Below are 21,351 nucleotides of genomic sequence, written 5' to 3'. Positions count from 1 at the left end.
GGTGCTTTGGTATAATCCCCATGGTCCTTACGGAGTCCCCAGCATCCTCTAGGACGTAAGAGAAAATAAGATTTTAAACCTACCGGTAAATCTTTTTCTCCTAGTCCGTAGAGGATGCTGGGCGCCCGTCCCAGAGGGGAAACATTCTGCAAGACTTGTATATAGTTATTGCATACTTAAGGGTTAAGTTACAGTTGAGATCGGCCTCTGGCTGATGCTGTTTTGTTCATACTGTTAACTGGTTATTGTATACCATGTTGTACGGTGTGTATGGTGTGGGCTGGTGTGTATCTCGCCCTTAGATAACAAAATCCTTTTCTTCGTACTGTCAGTCTCCTCTGGGCACAGTCATAACTGAGGTCTGGAGGAGGGGCATAGAGGGAGGAGCCAGTTCACACCCATTCTAAAGCATTACAGTGCCCATGTCTCCTGCGGAGCCGTCTATCCCCCATTGTCCTTACGGAGTCCCCAACATCCTCTACGGACTAGGAGAAAAAGATTTACCGGTAGGTTTAAAATCTTATTTTCCTGCTGCTGCAGATCATCAAGGCTGCATACACGCTGCTCCTCTACGGGCCCACACTGTACTGGTACCAGGGGGTCATAGCAGGGGGGGGGGAGGGGAGCACATCAGCGGTAGCGCCGCTGCACATGTATAAGGTGAGAAACATTTTCACACTGCGCTGCTGTGTTCTTTGTGCTGGTCTCCGTTTCTCTGTGTCACTCCAAGGGCTCTCTAGGGTCTGTGTGGAGGTGTTTTTGCAATGAGTTGAGGTGTATTACAGTTGTGTACTAATGTCTGTTGACATGGTTGTGTGCTGCTTGTAACTCTACCCCTTCTTCAGTGGGGTCCCTCATGTTTGAATAGTGCTCCTTATCTCCGCAGGGACACAGTTCACAGGCACCTGACTGGCTAGATACTTTTAAAAGCATGATTCAGAATGTGAATTCAGAATTAGCTGAAGCTAAAAAGGAGAGACATGTGTTAAAACAGTCTATTGATTTGTATGGCCAAAGCAGCAGATACCAGAAAGGCTTCTCAGCCCCCTCTGTTGGTTTCGCATAAACGCTCACTGCCACAGGTGCTCCAGTCTGATTCTGATCAGCCTAATGTGGATGATGATGATATGGATGAGGATAGCTCTCTGTCCCCCGGGGTGGAGGCCCTCATTTATGCTGTAAGAGAGGTTCTTCACATACCAGATCAGGAAGCAGAACCAGATGAGGAGTTGTACTTTAATGTTAGAACCAAGACCTCAGCCACTTTTCCTGTGTCTAAAGAATTAAGCTCCCTGGCCTGGGAGGCATGGGTAAACCCTGACAAGAAATTTAAAACTCATCAGAGGTTTTTAGCTACTTTCTCTGACGTCCTAGTGGATGCTGGGAACTCCGTAAGGACCATGGGGAATAGCGGCTCCGCAGGAGACTGGGCACAAAAGTAAAGCTTTAGGACTACCTGGTGTGCACTGGCTCCTCCCCTTATGACCCTCCTCCAAGCCTCAGTTAGATTTTTGTGCCCGGCCGAGAAGGGTGCACACTAGGGGCTCTCCTGAGCTTCTTAGTGAAAGTTTAGTTTTTTATTTTCAGTGAGACCTGCTGGCAACAGGCTCACTGCATCGAGGGACTAAGGGGAGAAGAAGCGAACCTGCCTGCTTGCAGCCAGCTTGGGCTTCTTGGCTACTGGACACCATTAGCTCCAGAGGGACCGAACACAGGCCCAGCCTCGGAGTCCGGTCCCAGAGCCGCGCCGCCGGCCCCCTTACAGAGCCAGAAGCAAGAAGAGGTCCGGAAAATCGGCGGCAGAAGACATCAGTCTTCACCAAGGTAGCGCACAGCACTGCAGCTGTGCGCCATTGCTCCTCATACACACCTCACACTGCAGTCACTGAGGGTGCAGGGCGCTGGGGGGGGGGCGCCCTGAGCAGCAATAAAAACACCTTGGCTGGCAAACATACATCACATATAACCCCCAGGGCTATATGGATGTATTTTAACCCCTGCCAGAATCCATAAAAATGCGGGAGAAAAGTCAGCGAAAAAGGGGCGGAGCCTATCTCCACAGCACACTGGCGCCATTTTCTCTCACAGCTCCGTTGGAGGGAAGCTCCCTGGCTCTCCCCTGCAGTTACTACACTACAGAAAGGGGTTAAAAAAGAGAGGGGGGCACTAATTAGGCGCAGTATTAATAAAACAGCAGCTATAAGGGGAAAAACACTTCTATAAGGTTATCCCTGTGTATATATATAGCGCTCTGGTGTGTGCTGGCATACTCTCCCTCTGTCTCCCCAAAGGGCTAGTGGGGTCCTGTCCTCTATCAGAGCATTCCCTGTGTGTGTGCTGTGTGTCGGTACGATTGTGTCGACATGTATGAGGAGGAAAATGGTGTGGAGGCGGAGCAATTGCCTGTAATGGAGATGTCACCCCCTAGGGAGTCGACACCTGAGTGGCTGAGCTTATGGAAGGAATTACGTGACAGTGTCAGCTCTTTACAAAAGATTGATGACATGAGACAGCCGGCTACTCAGCCTGTGCCTGTCCAGGTGTCTCAAAAGCCATCAGGGGCTCTAAAACGCCCGTTACCTCAGATGGTAGATACAGACGCCGACACGGATACTGACTCCAGTGTCGACGATTAAGAGACGAATGTGACTTCCAGTAGGGCCACACGTTACATGATTGAGGCTATGGAAAATGTTTTACATATTTCTGATAATACCAGTACCACTAAAAGGGTATTATGTTGGGTGAGAAAAAACTGCCGGTAGTTTTTCCTGCATCTGAGGAATTAAATGAAGTGATGCGTGGATTTCCCCCGATAAAAACTGTTAATTCCTAAAAAGTTATTAGCATCATACCCCTTCCCGCCAGAGGATAGGGCACGTTGGGAAACACCCCCTAGGGTGGATAGAGCGCTCACACGCTTGTCTAAACAGGTGGCACTACCGTCCCTGGATACGGCCGCCCTTAAGGAACCTGCTGACAGAAAGCAGGAAAATATCCTAAAAATGTATATACACTCACACGGGTGTGATACTGCGACCAGCAATCGCCTCAGCCTGGATGTGCAGTGCTGGGGTGGCTTGGTCGGATTCCCTGACTGACAATATTGATACCCTAGATAGGGACAGTATATTACTGACTATAGAGCATTTAAAAGATGCATTTCTATATATGCGTGATGCACAGAGGGATATTTGCCGACTGGCATCAAGAGTAAGTGCGCTGTCCATTTCTGCCAGAAGAGGGTTATGGACAAGACAGTGGTCAGGTGATGCTGATTCCAAAAGGCATATGGAAGTATTGCCTTATAAAAGGGAGGAGTTATTTGGGGTAGGTCTAACAGACCTGGTGGCCACGGCAACGGCTGGGAAATCCACATTTTTACCCCAGGTAGCCTCTCAACATAAGAAGACGCCGTATTATCAGGCGCAGTCCTTTAAGCCCCATAAGGGCAAGCGGGCAAAAGACTCCTCATTTCTGCCCCGTGGCAGAGGGAGAGGAAAAAGGCTGCAGCAGAAGCCATTCACAAGCTGTATTCCCAGCAGGTGATAATCAAGGTACCCCTCCTACAACAGGGAAAGGGGTATTATTCCACGCTGTTTGTGGTACCGAAGCCGGACGGCTCGGTGAGACTTATTTTAAATCTGAAATCCTTGAACACTTACATACAAAGGTTCAAATTCAAGATGGAGTCACTCAGAGCGGTGATTGCGAACCTGGAAGAAGGGGATTATATGGTGTCTCTGGACATCAAGGATGCTTATCTCCATGTCCCAATTTACCCTTCTCACCAAGGGTACCTCAGGTTTGTGGTACAGAACTGTCACTATCAGTTTCAGACGCTGCCGTTTGGTTTGTCCACGGCACCCCGGGTCTTTACCAAAGTAATGGCCGAAATGATGATACTCCTTCGAAGGAAGGGAGTTTTAGTTATCCCTTACTTGGACGATCTCCTGATAAGGGCAAGATCCAGGGAACAGTTGGTAGTCGGGGTAGCACTATCTCAAGTAGTGTTGCGGCAGCACGGTTGGATTCTCAATATTCCAAAATCGCAGCCGATCCCGACGACACGTCTTCTATTCCTAGGGATGATCCTGGACACAGTCCAGAAAAAGGTGTTTCTCCCGGAGGAGAAAGCCAGGGAGTTATCCGAACTAGTCAGGGACCTCCTAAAACCAGGCCAAGTATCAGTGCATCAGTGCACAAGGGTCCTGGGAAAAATGGTGGCTTCCTACGAAGCAATTCCATTCGGCAGATTCCACGCAAGAACTTTCCAGTGGGACCTGCTGGACAAATGATCCGGATCGCATCTTCAGATGCATCAGCGGATAACCCTGTCACCAAAGACAAGGGTGTCTCTCCTGTGGTGGTTGCAGAGTGCTCGTCTTCTAGAGGGCCGCAGATTCGGCATTCAGGACTGGGTCCTGGTGACCACGGAGGCCAGCCTGCGAGGCTGGGGAGCAGTCACACAGGGAAGAAATTTCCAGGGCTTGTGGTCAAGCCTGGAGACATCACTTCACATAAATATTTTGGAGCTAAGGGCCATTTACAATGCCCTAAGCCAAGCAAGACCTCTGTTTCAAGGTCAGCCGGTGCTGATCCAGTCGGACAACATCACGGCAGTCGCCCACGTAAACAGACGGGGCGGCACAAGAAGCAGGAGGGCAATGGCAGAAGCTGCAAGGATTTTTCGCTGGGCGGAAAATCATGTGATAGCATTGTCAGCAGTGTTCATTCCGGGAGTGGACAACTGGGAAGCAGACTTCCTCAGCAGGCACGACCTCCACCCGGGAGAGTGGGGACTTCACCCAGAAGTCTTCCACATGATTGTAAACCATTGGGAAAAACCAAAGGTGGATATGATGGCGTCCCGCCTAAACAAAAAATTGGACAGGTATTGCGCCAGGTCAAGGGACCCTCAGGCAATAGCTGTGGACGCTCTGGTAACACCGTGGGTGTACCAGTCAGTGTATGTGTTCCCTCCTCTTCCTCTCATACCAAAAGTACTGAGAATTATAAGACGGAGGGGAGTAAGAACTATACTCGTGGTTCCGGATTGGCCAACAAGGACTTGATACCCGGAACTTCAAGAGATGCTCACGGAGGACCCGTGGCCTCTACCTCTAAGAAGGGACCTGCTCCAGCAAGGACCCTGTCTATTCCAAGACTTACCGCGGCTGCGTTTGACGGCAGGGCGGTTGAACGCCGGATCCTGAAGGAAAAAGGCATTCCGGATGAAGTCATCCCTACCCTGATCAAGCCAGGAAGGATGTAACCGCAAAGCATTATCACCGCATTTGGCGAAAATATGTTGCGTGGTGCGAGGCCAGTAAGGCCCCGATGGAGGAATTTCAACTAGGTCGATTCCTGCATTTCCTGTAAACAGGAGTGTCTATGGGCCTAAAATTGGGGTCCATTAAGGTTCAAATTTCGGCCCTGTCAATTTTCTTCCAGAAAGAACTAGCTTCAGTTCCTGAAGTTCAGACGTTTGTAAAAGGGGTACTGCATATACAGCCTCCTTTTGTGCCTCCAGTGGCACTTTGGGATCTCAATGTAGTTTTGGGGTTCCTAAAGTCACATTGGTTTGAACCACTTGAATCTGTGGAGTTAAAATATCTCACATGGAAAGTGGTCATGTTGTTGGCCCTGGCCTCGGCCAGGCGCGTGTCAGAATTGGCGGGCTTTATCCTGTAAAAGCCCTTATCTGATCTTCCATTCAGACAGGGCGGAATTGAGGACTCGTCCTCATTTTCTCCCCAAGGTGGTTTCAGTGTTTCATCTGAACCAACCTATTGTGGTACCTGCGGCTACTAGTGACTTGGAGGACTCCAAGTTGTTGGACGTAGTCAGGGCCTTGAAAATATATGTTTCCAGGACGGCTGGAGTCAGAAAATCTGACTCGCTGTTTATCCTGTATGCACCCAACAAGCTGGGTGCTCCTGCTTCTAAGCAGACTATTGCTCGTTGGATTTGTAATACAATTCAGCTTGCACATTCTGTGGCAGGCCTGCCACAGCCAAAATCTGTAAAAGCCCATTCCACAAGGAAGGTGGGCTCATCTTGGGCGGCTGCCCGAGGGGTCTCGGCTTTACAACTTTGCCGAGCAGCTACTTGGTCAGGGGAAAACACGTTTGCTAAATTCTACAAATTTGATACCCTGGCTGAGGAGGACCTGGAGTTCTCTCATTCGGTGCTGCAGAGTCATCCGCACTCTCCCGCCCGTTTGGGAGCTTTGGTATAATCCCCATGGTCCTTACGGAGTTCCCAGCATCCACTAGGACGTCAGAGAAATTAAGAATTTACTTACCGATAATTCTATTTCTCGTAGTCCGTATTGGATGCTGGGCGCCCATCCCAAGTGCGGATTGTCTGCAATACTTGTACATAGTTATTGTTAACTAAATCGGGTTATTGTTGTGAGCCATCTATCCAGAGGCTCCTCTGTTATCATGCTGTTAACTGGGTTCAGATCACAAGTTGTACGGTGTGATTGGTGTGGCTGGTATGAGTCTTACCCGGGATTCATAAATCCTTCCTTATTGTGTACGCTCGTCCGGGCACAGTATCCTAACTGAGGCTTGGAGGAGGGTCATAGGGGGAGGAGCCAGTGCACACCAGGTAGTCCTAAAGCTTTACTTTTGTGCCCAGTCTCCTGCGGAGCCGCTATTCCCCATGGTCCTTACGGAGTTCCCAGCATCCACTACGGACTACGAGAAATAGAATTATCGGTAAGTAAATTCTTATTTTTCCCCTCCCAGCTGAGGACAGGAAAGTATGGTAGAACCCCCCGACAGTCGATACGTCTGTGTCCAGACTGTCTAAGATATTGGTACTGCCGGTGCCAGGGGCTATATTCCTTAAAGACCTTGCTGACTAAAAAATTGAGACCACTCTCGAGTCAATATATACGGCAGTGGGCGTAGCACAGCGCCCCACAATAGTTTGTGGGTGAATTTCTAGAGCAGTAGTCAAGTGGCCCGATAATATTATTAATGGATTAGACACTCTGCTCAAGGATGAGGTCATTACTTTGCTGCAACACATACAGGATGCTGCAAATTTTATGAGCGAGGCTATAAAGGAATTGTGTAAGATAAATGGGCGCACTACTGCTATGGCTGTTTCGACACGCAGCTCTGTGGTTGCGTCAATGGTCAGCGGACGCAGATTCCAAAAAGGGTGTAGAAAATCTTCCCTTTACAGGTGATGCCTTGTTTGGTGACAAATTAAATAAATGGATCTCCCAGGCAACGGCAGGTAAGTCTACCTATCTGCCGTCTGCTGCGCCACCTGCTAGACGTTCATACACAGAACCCTCCTTGCAGTCCTTTCGTGTGGCAAGGTTCAGAGGAAGGGGCCGTGGGGTCTCCACCACTCCCGTAAACCTGCAACTGCTGCATCCCTGGACCAGACCACCGGATCACCTGCCGCTATGCCTTCCCGCATGATGGTTGGCCCCAGCAGCAGGGCGACTTTCAGGTAGATGCTTGCTTTCAACACTTCGCCCACGTGTGGGGGCGAAGTTCTGCCAGAATCCTTAAGTGAGGGATCTCATTTCCCAGGGATACCGGGTGGAATTTCAAACACTTCTTCCCCCCAGGATTTTGAAATCAGGCTTACCAGTTTTGCCCGCAGCAAAAGTTACCTTGCAAGAGGCAATTCAAAAACTTTTGCGGACAGGGGTGGTGGTTCCAGTACCTCCTCCGTTACACAAAAGGGGGTTTTACTCCAGTCTTTTTGTCATTCCAAAACCGGATGGTTCTGTGCGACCCATCTTAAACCTGAAGCTTCTAAACCCACCGGGCAGTGGTGTCTGCTCTAGAGGGGGAATTCTTGGTATCCTTAGATGTAAAGGATTCTTACCTACACATTCCCATGTGGCCCCCTCATCAGGCACACCTCAGGTTCACCATCTTGGCGACCATTTCCAGTTTCAGGCCTTGCCCTTTGGCCTGTCCACAGCTCTGAGGGTCTTCACCAAAGTCATGGCGGAGATGATGATGCAACTGCGCAGGATGGGAGTCACCATAGTCCCCTTCTTGGTTGTTCTCCTGATAAAGGCTATGTCCAGGGATTGACAATGCCTTGGCTATCCAGGCTTTGGTCCGCTCAGTGCTTTGTCCTCGCAAGGTGTCCATACATCTTTGCATACGTTTCCTGGGCAAGATGGTTGCTGCTTATGAGGCAATCCAATACGACAGGTTTTATGCCTAGCCATTTCAGCTGGATCTGCTGGACAAATGGTAGGGGTCTCGCTTTCACATGCATCAGGAAGTGGCCTTATCGCCGATTTTTCTATTATGGTGGCTACAAGTCCCTCACCTGGTAGAAGGCAGGAATTTCAATATCCAATCATGGATTCTATTGACAACGGATGCCAGCCTCCGGGGTTGGGGGGCTGTGACCCAAGGGGCCCAGTTCCAGGGGATATGGTCAACTCAGGAATCTACTCTGCCGATTAACGTCCTGGAACTCAGGGCAGTTTACAATGCCCTTCTGTAAGCTTCCCATCTTTGGGGGATCGGGCTATCCAGGTTCAATCGGACAACGCCACGGCAGTGGCATACATAAACAGACAAGGTAGAACTAGAAGCAGAACAGCGATGCGAGAAGTGTCAAAAATCCTCCTCTGGGTGGAGGCCAACGTAAGGGCCATCTCATAGTGTTCACTCTAGGAGTGAAAAGGGGCAGGGCGCCGGACTCCGGGGGCACATGTGCGCGCCCCCCCGAAACAGGGGCGCGGACACGCTAATTAGGGGGTGTGGCCACGCAAATTAGGTGGCGTGGCCACACCTACGTCATTTTAGGGGGCGGTGCGGCCCACAGGCGCTACTATAGAGAGCATCTGTGGCCGGCGACATCACTGTTGGGGGCGTGCCCAGCACCTCCGTTGGTGCTGGGCTTCCCCCAGCCCTCTCCCAATGCGTGAATGGATGCCGCGCGCATGCGCACGGCATCTATACACGCCGGGAGGGCAGGAAGCGGGCGGCTGTTCTAGCAGGGCGCCGCAAAAGGGGCAGGGCGGGTTTTGCCTGCTAAAAAACGGGCAGGGCGCGGCGCCCTGCTAAAACAGCCTAGAGTGAACACTAATCTCAGCCATATTCCAGGAGTGGACAACTGGAAAGCGGACTTCCTCAGCAGACACAACCTCCATCCGGGGGAATGGGGCCTACATCCCCAGGTGTTTCAACATTTAATTCACCGATGGGGCTGTCCGCAGATAGACCTGATGGCTTCCCGTCTCAACAAGAGGCCCTGTTCCAGAACGAGGGATCCGCAGGCGGTAGCAGTGACACGCTGATGACGCCTTGGACATACCAGTTTGTGTACCTGTTTCCTTCTTTACCGCTAATCCCAAGTGTTCTAAAAAGACTAAGAAGTGAAAGCGTTCAAGCAATTTTAATTGCCCCGGATTGACCTCAATGGGCGTGGTACTCGGACCTCCTAACCATGGCTCTGGAGGATCTCTGGCCTCTTCCGTTCTTAAAGGAACTTCTTCAACAAGGCCCGTTCATCTATCCAGACTTACAGCGGCTACGTTGGACGGCTTGGAAGTTGAGAGGGAGATTCTAGCAAGAAAAGGTCTTCCCTCCTGGGTTATATCCACCATGGTCCAAGCCAGGAAGATAGTGATGTCAAAACATTATCATCGTATATGGAAAAAGTATGTTTCCTGGTGTGAAAGTAGAAAGGTGTCTCCCATGGAATTTAGAATTGGTCGTTTTCTACTTTTCCTGCAAGTGGGAGTGGATATGGGCCTACGTTTAGGCTCCATCAAAGTCCAGATTTCGGCGCTCTCTATTTTCTTCCAGAAACAACTTGCCATGTTGCCTGAAGTACAAACTTTCCAAAAAAGAGTGCTTCATATGGATCTCAATGTGGTTCTGTCCTTTCTTCAATCGGACTGGTTTCAACCCTTACATAAAAAAACAAACTGGAACTGGTGATACTTTTAGCATTGGCGTTTGCCTTATCCTGTAAGGGCCCTTATTTGGTTTTTCATGAAGACAGGGCGGAACTCAGGACCCGTCCTCAGTTTTTGCCAAAAGTGGTTTCAGCTTTTCATGTCAATCAACCATTTGTGGTTCTGGTGTTGTCTGATGCTTCCATTGGGCCAGAGTCCTTGGATGTACTAAGGGCTCTGAAGATTTATGTCAAGAGGACGTCTCGTCATCGGAAATCTGATTCGCTGTTGGTCCTTTATGATGCCACCAAGATTGGTTGTCTGGCTTCCAAGCAATCCATTGCTCGTTGGCACAGATTGATCATTCAACAGGCCTGTACTTCGGCAGTTCTGCCTTTGCCGATGTCATTCAGGCCCACTCGACGAGGTCTGTGGGCTCTCCCTCGGCGGTTGCCCGGGGTGTCTCAGCCTTACAGTTGTGCCGGGCTGCTACTTGGTCTGGTTTGAACACTTTTTTGTGAAATTCTTCTATCGATTCGACACCTTGGCCAAGGATGACCTTCATTTTGGTCAGGCGGTTTTACAGGGGTCTCGGCACTCCCCCCACCTGTTTGGGAGCTTTGGGACTTCCCCATGGTACTAAAGTACAGATCCCTAGTATCCACTAGGACGTTAGAGAAAATAGGAATTTAATACCTAACGGTAATTCCTTTTCTCGTAGTCCGTAGTGGATACTGGGCACCCGCCTCAGTGCTTTGATTCCTGCTTACCTAAGTTTTCGGTTGGCCCGCCGTTGCGGTCCCGTTATGTTTTTGAGATAGCTGTGCTATCCTGGTTGGGTTGGTGTTGCTATCATCTGTTCTGGTTAGCTCCCTCCTTTTGGTTATGGTTTTGTGTTGGCTTGTTGCCTCACCGCTATTGTATTTATTCCTTCTCTTGTGGTATGTCCGTCTCTTCGGGCACAGTTTTCCTAGACTGAGTCTGGTAGGAGGGGCATAAAGGGGAGGAGCCAGCACACACATACACACACTAAAGGTTTTAAAGTGCCAGGCTCCAGTGGACCCAATGTACACCCCATGGTACTAAAGTACAGATCTACAGTATCCACTACGGACTAGGAGAAAAGGAATTACCGGTAGGTATTAAATTCCTATTTTTAGACATTGTTAAGGAAGAGGTTATTTAAAATGTATCCTAATAAGAAAAAACACAGGCTTTTAATCTTTTTCACATGAATTAAAATTCTAATTGCAGAGGTCTCTATATATTAATTTATATATTTAGTTACCTAACATTTTGTTTTGTAGTCTCCCCCTAAAAGTGTGTGCATACCTGGGCAGAGGAGTAACAGACATCCATGTTAACAGTATTTCTTGTGCTTTGCACTCACTGCTTTGTTTATGTAAGGAGATTTCCTATAACTTTCTCTGTGCACACGTGCATCTCCTACGCTATCTTAAGACACGTTTCTTTACTATGTCTGTTTATAACATTCATCTATTAAAACTGCACAGAATTCCTTTCTATGTACGTAACCATTTTTATGTAGTCTTTTTACTACTGTTGTATGCGTGGTATAAGAGATTTCCTTTTTACACTGCTTAGAATTTTACAGTATTTTTAGCGACATGAAGTTTCACTATAAAATAAGTAAAAATGTTGTAAAGGGAATTTGAGTCACATTTTCCTTGCCGCTGGGTTTAGAAATATACTATACTTGGCTGTCTTTTTATATGACTGGCACGTATTGTGGCGTATAGCTGTAAGGGTTAATCCAGTCTCTTGCCTTAACCCATGCCTTCCAACAGGATCCACTTCACTTAGGACATTAAAGCTGGAAGCAGAGCATAAACTTATTTCTCTGACGTCTTAGTGGATGCTGGGAACTCCGTAAGGACCATGGGGAATAGCGGGCTCCGAAGGAGGCTGGGCACTCTAGAAAGATTTATGACTACCTGGTGTGCACTGGCCCCTCCCACTATGACCCTCCTCCAAGCCTCAGTTAGATTTTGTGCCCGGCCGAGGTTGGATGCACACTAGGGGCTCTCCTTAGCCTTTAGAAAGAAAGTATAGAAATTAGGTTTTTTATTTTCAGTGAGACCTGCTGGCAACAGGCTCACTGCAGCGAGGGACTAAGGGGAGAAGAAGCGAACCTGCCTGCTTGCAGCCAGCTTGGGCTTCTTAGGCTACTGGACACCATTAGCTCCAGAGGGATCGACCGCAGGCCCAGCCTTGGTGTTAGGTCCCGGAGCCGCGCCGCCGTCCCCCTTACAGAGCCAGAAGCAAGAAGAGGTCCGGAAAATCGGCGGCAGAAGACATCAGTCTTCACCAAGGTAGCGCACAGCACTGCAGCTGTGCGCCATTGCTCCTCACACACACTTCACACTACGGTCACTGAGGGTGCAGAGCGCTGGGGGGGGGCGCCCTTAGAAGCAATAATAACACCTTGGCTGGCAAAAATACCACAATATATAGCCCCAGAGGCTATATATGTGGAAAATACCCCTGCCAGAATATAGGAAAAAGCGGGAGAATAGTCCGCGGAAAAGGGGCGGAGCTATCTCCCTCAGCACACTGGCGCCATTTTTCCTCACAGCTCCGCTGGAAGGAAGCTCCCTGGCTCTCCCCTGCAGTCTACACTACAGAAAAGGGTAAAAAAGAGAGGGGGGGCACTACATTTAGGCGCAGTATACATTTATATAGAAAAAGCAGCTATAGGGGACATAACTCAGTTAGTCCCTGCATTATATAGCGCTCTGGTGTGTGCTGGCATACTCTCACTCTGTCCCCCCAAAGGGCTTTTGTGGGTCCTGTCCTCTGTTGGAGCATTCCCTGTGTGTGTGCGGTGTGTCGGTACGGCTGTGTCGACATGTTTGATGAGGATAATGATGTGGAGACGGAGCAGATGCCTTTAGAAGGGATGTCACCCCCTGCGGGGCAGACACCTGAGTGGTTGAGCTTATGGAAAGAAATGAGTGCACGTATAGACTCCTTACATAAGAAATTTGACGACATGCCAAATGTGGGACAGCCGACTTCTCAGCTCGTGCCTGTCCAGGCGTCTCACAGGTCATCAGGGGCTCTAAAACGCCCGCTACCTCAGACCGCAGACCCAGATGTCGACACTGATACTGACACCAGTGTCGACGACGATGAGTCTAACCTGATGCCCATCACTGCATGATTGAGGCAATGAAAGAGGTGTTACACATTTCTGATATAAATACAGGTACCACTAAAAAGGGTATTATGTTTGGGGAGAAAAAACTACCCGTAGTTTTTCCCCCATCAGATGAATTAAATGAAGTGTGTGAAGAAGCGTGGGCTTTCCCTGATAAAAAATTGGTAATTCCTAAGAAGGTACTAATGGCGTTCCCTTTCCCGCCAGAGGATAGGTCACGTTGGGAAACACCTCCTAAGGTGGATAAAGCGCTCACACGTTTGTCTAAAAAGGTGGCACTACCGTCTCCGGATACGGCCGCCCTCAAGGAACCTGCTGATAGAAAGCAGGAGGCGATCCTGAAGTCTGTATACACACACTCAGGCATTATACTTAGGCCAGCTATTGCGTCAGCATGGATGTGCAGTGCTGCCGCTGCGTGGTCAGATAAACTGTCAGAAAATATTGACACATTAGACAGAGACACGATCCTGCTAACCATAGACCATATCAAAGACTCAGTCTTATATATGAGAGATGCACAGAGGGAAATCTGCCGGCTGGCATCTAAAGTAAGTGCATTGTCCATTTCTGCTAGGAGAGGCTTATGGACTCGCCAGTGGACAGGAGATGCAGATTCTAAAAGGCACATGGAAGTTTTGCCATATAAGGGTGAGGAATTATTTGGGGATGGTCTCTCGGACCTAGTTTCCACAGCAACGTCTGGGAAGTCAGCATTTTTACCCCATGTCCCCTCACAGCCTAAGAAGGCGCCGTTTTATCAGGTTCAATCCTTTCGGACCCAGAAAAACAAGCGTGGAAAAGGCGGGTCTTTTCTGTCCAGAGGCAGAGGTAGGGGAAAAAGGCTGCAACAAACAGCAGGTTCCCAGGAGCAAAAGTCCTCCCCCGCTTCTTCTTCCAAGTCCGCCGCATGACTGTGGGGCTCCACAGGCGGAGCCAGGTACGGTGGGGGGCCGCCTCAAGAATTTCAGCGATCAGTGGGCTCGCTCACAGGTGGATCCCTGGATCCTTCAAATAGTATCTCAGGGGTACAAACTGGAATTCGAGGCGTCTCCACCCCACCGGTTCCTAAAATCTGCCTTGCCGATTGCTCCCTCAGACAGGGAGGCGGTGCTAGCGGCAATTCACAAGCTGTATTCCCAGCAGGTGATAATCAAGGTACCCCTACTTCAACAAGGCCGGGGTTACTATTCCACACTATTTGTGGTGCCGAAACCGGACGGTTCGGTGAGACCCATTGTAAATTTGAAATCCTTGAACACATACATAAAAAAATTCAAGTTCAAGATGGAATCGCTCAGGGCGGTTATTGCAAGCCTGGACGAGGGGGATTACATGGTATCCCTGGACATCAAGGATGCTTACTTGCATGTCCCCATTTACCATCCTCACCAGGAGTACCTCAGATTTGTGGTACAGGATTGCCATTACCAATTCCAGACGCTGCCGTTTGGACTGTCCACGGCACCGAGGGTATTTACCAAGGTTATGGCGGAAATGATGATACTCCTTCGAAAAAAGGGAGTTTTAATTATCCCGTACTTGGACGATCTCCTAATAAAGGCGAGGTCCAAGGAACAGTTGTTGGTGGGAGTAGCACTATCTCAGGAAGTGCTGCACCAGCACGGCTGGATTCTGCATATCCCAAAGTCACAGCTGGTTCCGACGACACGGCTACTGTTCCTGGGTATGATTCTGGATACAGTCCAGAAAAAAGTGTTTCTCCCGGAGGAAAAAGCCAGGGAGTTGTCATCTCTAGTCAGAGACCTCCTGAAACCAAAACAGGTATCAGTGCATCACTGCACGCGGGTCTTGGGAAAGATGGTAGCTTCTTACGAAGCAATTCCCTTCGGCAGGTTCCATGCCAGAATCTTTCAGTGGGACCTGTTGGACCAATGGTCCGGATCGCATCTTCAGATGCATCGCTTAATAACCCTGTCTCCAAGAACCAGGGTGTCTCTACTGTGGTGGCTGCAGAGTGCCCATCTTCTAGAGGGCCGCAGGTTCGGCATACAGGACTGGGTCCTGGTGACCACGGATGCCAGCCTTCGAGGCTGGGGGGCAGTCACACAGGGAAGAAACTTCCAAGGACTATGGTCGAGTCAGGAGACTTCCCTTCACATAAATATTCTGGAACTAAGGGCCATTTACAATGCCCTAAGTCAAGCAAAATACCTGCTCCTACACCAGCCGGTGCTGATCCAGTCAGACAACATCACGGCAGTCGCCCATGTAAATCGACAGGGAGGCACAAGAAGCAGGATGGCGATGGCAGAAGCCACAAGAATTCTCCGATGGGCGGAGAATCATGTTCTAGCACTGTCAGCAGTGTTCATTCCGGGAGTGGACAACTGGGAAGCAGACTTCCTCAGCAGACACGACCTCCACCCGGGAGAGTGGGGACTTCATCCAGAAGTTTTCCAGATGCTGGTAAACCGTTGGGAAAAACCACAGGTGGACATGATGGCGTCCTGCCTCAACAAAAAGTTAAAAAGATATTGCGCCAGGTCAAGGGACCCTCAGGCGATAGCTGTGGACGCTCTAGTGACACCGTGGGTGTACCAGTCGGTTTATGTGTTCCCTCCTCTGCCTCTCATACCAAAGGTATTGAGAATAATAAGAAAGCGAGGAGTAAACACAATTCTCGTGGTTCCGGATTGGCCAAGACGAGCGTGGTACCCGGAACTTCAAGAGATGCTCTCAGAGGACCCGTGGCCTCTACCGCTCAGACAGGACCTGCTACAGCAGGGGCCCTGTCTGTTCCAAGACTTACCGCGGCTGCGTTTGACGGCATGGCGGTTGAACGCCGGATCCTGAAGGAAAAGGGTATTCCGGAAGAAGTCATTCCTACGCTTATTAAAGCCAGGAAAGATGTTACGGCAAAACATTATCACCGCATATGGCGGAAATATGTTGCATGGTGCGAGGCAAAAAAGGCCCCAACAGAGGAATTTCAGCTGGGTCGATTTCTGCATTTCTTGCAAGCAGGAGTGAATATGGGCCTAAAACTAGGCTCCATTAAAGTACAGATCTCGGCTCTGTCGATTTTCTTTCAAAAAGAACTAGCTTCAGTACCTGAAGTTCAGACATTTGTGAAAGGAGTGCTGCATATTCAGCCCCCGTTTGTGCCTCCTGTGGCACCTTGGGATCTCAACGTGGTGTTGAGTTTCTTAAAATCACATTGGTTTGAGCCACTAAAAACCGTGGATCTAAAATATCTCACGTGGAAAGTGGTCATGTTATTGGCCTTGGCTTCAGCCAGGCGAGTGTCAGAATTGGCGGCTTTATCATGTAAAAGCCCTTATCTGATTTTCCATATGGATAAGGCAGAATTGAGGACTCGTCCCCAGTTTCTCCCTAAGGTGGTGTCAGCGTTTCACCTGAACCAGCCTATTGTGGTGCCTGCGGCTACTAGGGAGTTGGAGGACTCCAAGTTGCTAGACGTTGTCAGGGCCCTGAAAATATATGTTTCCAGGACGGCTGGAGTCAGAAAATCTGACTCGCTGTTTATCCTGTATGCACCCAACAAGCTGGGTGCTCCTGCTTCTAAGCAGACTATTGCTCGCTGGATTTGTAATACAATTCAGCTTGCACATTCTGTGGCAGGCCTGCCACAGCCAAAATCTGTAAATGCCCATTCCACAAGGAAGGTGGGCTCATCTTGGGCGGCTGCCCGAGGGGTCTCGGCTTTACAACTTTGCCGAGCAGCTACTTGGTCAGGGGCTAACACGTTTGCAAAATTCTAAAAATTTGATACCCTGGCTGAGGAGGACCTAGAGTTCTCTCATTCGGTGCTGCAGAGTCATCCGCACTCTCCCGCCCGTTTGGGAGCTTTGGTATAATCCCCATGGTCCTTACGGAGTTCCCAGCATCCACTAGGATGTCAGAGAAAATAAGAATTTACTCACCGGTAATTCTATTTCTCGTAGTCCGTAGTGGATGCAGGGCGCCCATCCCAAGTGCGGATTGTCTGCAATACTTGTAAATAGTTATTGCTAACTAAAGGGTTATTGTTGAGCCATCTGTTGAGAGGCTCAGTTGTTTTCATACTGTCAAACTGGATATAGTATCACGAGTTGTACGGTGTGATTGGTGTGGCTGGTATGAGTATTACCCGGGATACAAAATCCTTCCTTATTATGTCAGCTCGTCCGGGCACAGTGTCCTAACTGAGGCTTGGAGGAGGGTCATAGTGGGAGGGGCCAGTGCACACCAGGTAGTCATAAATCTTTCTAGAGTGCCCAGCCTCCTTCGGAGCCCGCTATTCCCTATGGTCCTTACGGAGTTCCCAGCATCCACTACGGACTACGAGAAATAGAATACCGGTGAGTAAATTCTTATTTTTTTAATTGACTTAAAGGCCCTACACACTGGCCAGATGCCGGCCAACGGACGCCCCGGGGGCGGTGGAATGGGTGACGGGGTTTTCTTCACTCCCCCTGTCACCTGGTCCTATAGTCCTGCATGCTAATGTAGACGAAATTGGGCCTAATTCAGACCTTATTGTAGCGGTTATGATCAGTCACGCTGACATGCGGGGGGGGACGCCCAGCACAGGGCTAGTCTGCCCCGCATGTCTGTCCCTCCCCCTGCCGCACAGGTACAAAAGCATCACACAGCAGCGATGCTTTTGTAGTGTTCATTCTTTCACCCTGCACCTTTCAAAACGTGCAGTCCCTCTTCCCTGCCTGAGGTGTAGCTCTCTGCTCTGGTGCTTCTATCACACTCTGGTCTTTTTTCAGTGCTGAAAACAGGCCAGAGTGTTATGAGAAGCAACAGAGCAGAGAGTGACACCCTAGGCAGGGAAGAGAGAATACACATGTTTTGAAAGGTGCAGGGTGCTAAAATGAACATTACTTTTGTACCGGAAGAGTAGCTCCCTACCAGCGCAGCTCCTGAGCACTGGCAAGGAGCTGCCCGTCGCTCTCCGGGTCACAGCGACTGCGTGTGTTGTCACGCAGCCACCGCGGCCTGCTCCCCGCACGGTCCTGGCATGCCTGCGTAGTCTGGTCTGCGCCCCCAACACAGTGGCCAAACAACGCCGGCACGCCCAGTGAACGCCTATTGAACGCCTCAGTCAGTCAGGCATAGGCGATCGCTGGGCAGAGATGCCAATTGCATCTCTGGCATGCGCCGGCACACTGCAGCGATCAGGTCTGTAAGTTGATACTAAAGTTTTGTTTTTTTGTTTTTTTAAATTCCAAATATATTTGCAAATTCATTGAATTGGAAGTAGATACATCTGAGCAGAGTTTAGTGTCCTATTTTAATGTTTGTATATATTACATCAGAGGTTGGCAACTTTTTTTTTTTTCCCTTTTGGTTGCCAACATGTGACATTGCGGGAGTGCCATCACCATTACAACGTATACAAACATTTACAAAAGTAATAAATGAGTGGTAAAATTGTTCTTGGCTTACCTGTGCTTTGTTTTTTTTTTTTAAATTAGTTTGCTTAAGATGTGTTGATAATTTCTAGTTTGGAGACAACAATGTGCTTGAGAACTTTTGTGCTGTGACTATTGGCAGGACTAACCGTTTCAGGTTTCACTTACAAGATGCCCAGGCTTAGCTGGGTATACAGGCATCTGCTTGGGCTCTGTGCCTTCGGGAGGGTTTAGCGCTCAAAATACATTTATTCTGTGACGGAAGGTTAGATAAGGAGGGAGCAACATCTGTTCCTCTGGTTATCGCTCGTTGATATTATAGCATCCTTGTGTGCCACCATGTGACCCTTGTGCAAAGGGTTGCCTCCCTCTGTATTGCATATTTCTCTGCTAATTTCGTTTATGAGAATGTAAAGATGCCCTCTGGGCTACAGCAACACATGTTTTCGCACACAATTGATTTAGGTCTTGTGAAATGTGGTTGTGATGTATGAAAAACGTCCTAACGGGCGTTATGTGTCCAGGGGCGTATCACCACATTATCGTGGTGATACGCCCTGTCCCTCCATCCCAATGTACTAAGCAGGCCCCCGCTGATGTGGGAGGGCGCTATGTCACCTTCCCGGGATATGTGTCCTCCCACATCGGCCAGACTGACTTTGCCGCTAGCTGGACTAGCGCGCATACGCCGTCACCTTAGCTCGCAGTGAGCCCTGCGGAGTGAGGCGGCGCATGCGTGTTTAGGCTGTGAGGCCTCCGTGCGGTGGAGGACATTGAGGAGACGTGTGGGGGTGACGTCAGACGCCACAGAGGAGACTTAGTGGCGGCGAGCAATAAAGTTTTTTCAACGGATAAAAAACCCCAAAACCCTGTACAACGCGGCCAACGCCAGCCCCGACCTGGCAAAAGGACAGAAGAGGATTATCGTGAGGTAAAGAGCCACCTCACCGTTCATACATCAGGTGCCCATTGCCTTCCTATGCACACAGCGCAGCAGATGTTATTGCAGTATGCGCTGTGTGCATTCCTTAAATCCCCGCTGAGAGCCGCTTCATACATTGCGGGGAATGCAGGACTTAGAGTGCGCTATGTGCTCAAAGGCACATAGCGACGCTTCATACATCTGCCTCATAGTGTCTAAAACAAATGGCAACATTTGTAGTTTTTTTGACATTATAGAGTGCAGTATGTTTCTGGCCTATAGACCTTAAACCAGGCATTAAAACATTTATAGAAATTCAGGCGGAAATTAATAAAAAGGGAATAGCAAAGAAAATAATGGGGAGTGCATTTTACATTCTGTTTATTGTACTAGCCATTAAACTTAGTATTTGTTTTAGTATATATGAAGTTATGTTCTTTGTTACAAACAGGTTAACAAGTTTACATTCAAACATGAGTGTGTTACAGACGCATGGTAAAATACGACACAAAAGTGCAAGCATACGCATTTGTTTAGAAACCAGTGGCATTCGTTCACATACTGTGTCCATGCAACTTTTGTACTAGGGTTTATTTGTGTCACCTCCGCATTTTCTGTTTTTTTACCAGCTTGCACATTTGTAAAACAAACAGAAAAAGCAAATACAAAACCAAGATTATTATAATTGTTAGCTTGATTTAAAGGATGTTCTTTATTATTCTGATGGTTCTTGTTACTGGCAAAACAGTGGTCAAGGGTGAATGCCATCAGGTAGTCGTAAATTCATGAAGCACAGAATTAGAATCAGATTATGTCGCATTGAATATGCGTTTTTCAGTGTTGTATCACTTCAGTCTCCCAGCTCTCCATTTGCTCACTGAATTTGAAGATCTTTTTGATTCTAACACTGTTGAGAGTCTGGAAGGACGGGAAAAGCCACACTTTGGACCTCTTCTATTGTTGGCCTTCTTTTCAACAAGATGCATTTAGTGTTCGGACGTGGCCCCTAATCTTCCTGAGCCATTTGCTATGGATGGGTACCTAAGAGATTTAAGGGAATTCAGTAAATGTAAAACACTGGCAAATGGAAATCTTCCTAGGAGAGGGAGCCCTGATAAGCCTAGTCATCACTAATTTACATGTATGTTCGTATGTGTTTGCTTACAGTAAATTGTGAGTAAACACTACTGGACCAATGTAGGAAATATTATTGTCTATGACAGGCTCCTCCGGGACCTAGGTAACATTTGTATTCGTATTAAAACCCAACACAGTACCAACACTAGTGCTTCTATTGTTAGCACTTGACTGGAATGTTCTCAGTATAGTGTAATACTCTTTAAATTAACTAAGTAAATCCTTATTTAAATATAATAAGGACAAAAATAAAAACTGATTATATTTTGTAATAGCATTATTATAGTGCTATCTGTTTAAAAATGCTGAAACTGCTTCTAAAATTTGAATATTTGCCAGAAATATTTTTGCATTTTGTATAGATGAAAAAAAATATCTAAATTAGAGAAAGTAGAAGATGGCTGATTTGTCCAACTTCTGAGCTAAATTCAACACATTTTGCCAATATTTAAGGTCTGCCATTTGCAAGGTCAACAGTTGAACATATTTGTTTGATTTAAACACTGACTATGGGCACGATTCAGTTCGATGACAGTTTAATAGCGAACAAATTAGCTCCCGGGGCTATTCAATACAGCGCAGTGGTAAGTCCGAGGATGCCCGTTCTCCCAGACTAAACGGTGTTTAGTTGGGAGAACTGGCATTCTCCGACTTATTGCCCGATGTGGTGCTGTTTCTGCCGCGCTAAGGGCAGAAATCGGCATTGCGCCGGCACTTTTGTCAGACTTCTGATCACACCTCTCCGGGTGCAAGAAAAAATCCTGTAGTCAGGTGTCACAGGGCACTATATTGAATATAGCTAATTCTCGCCGCTATTCAG

At 48.5% G+C, this 21,351-nt stretch overlaps 1 protein-coding gene and 1 long non-coding RNA gene across 4 annotated transcripts in view; one reads left to right on the top strand and one right to left on the bottom strand.

Annotated features, from left to right (window-relative positions):
• NEDD4 (NEDD4 E3 ubiquitin protein ligase) overlaps window positions 1–21,351 on the top strand; it is a 470,501-nt gene that overhangs the window by 28,491 nt on the left and 420,659 nt on the right. The window lies entirely within an intron of this gene.
• Window positions 19,880–21,351, bottom strand: part of LOC134932086 (uncharacterized) — a 92,710-nt gene continuing 91,238 nt past the window's right edge. Inside the window, exon 3 of the long non-coding RNA XR_010179242.1 lies at window positions 19,880–20,435. This is a non-coding gene — a long non-coding RNA (uncharacterized LOC134932086). The remainder of the gene's footprint in view (window positions 20,436–21,351) is intronic.

This window comes from Pseudophryne corroboree, chromosome 6, assembly GCF_028390025.1.
Source record: "Pseudophryne corroboree isolate aPseCor3 chromosome 6, aPseCor3.hap2, whole genome shotgun sequence".
NCBI classification, from domain to species: Eukaryota; Metazoa; Chordata; class Amphibia; order Anura; family Myobatrachidae; genus Pseudophryne; species Pseudophryne corroboree.
Note: the sequence above shows the minus strand (reverse complement) of the source record. Positions and strands in the feature narration are given on the sequence as shown.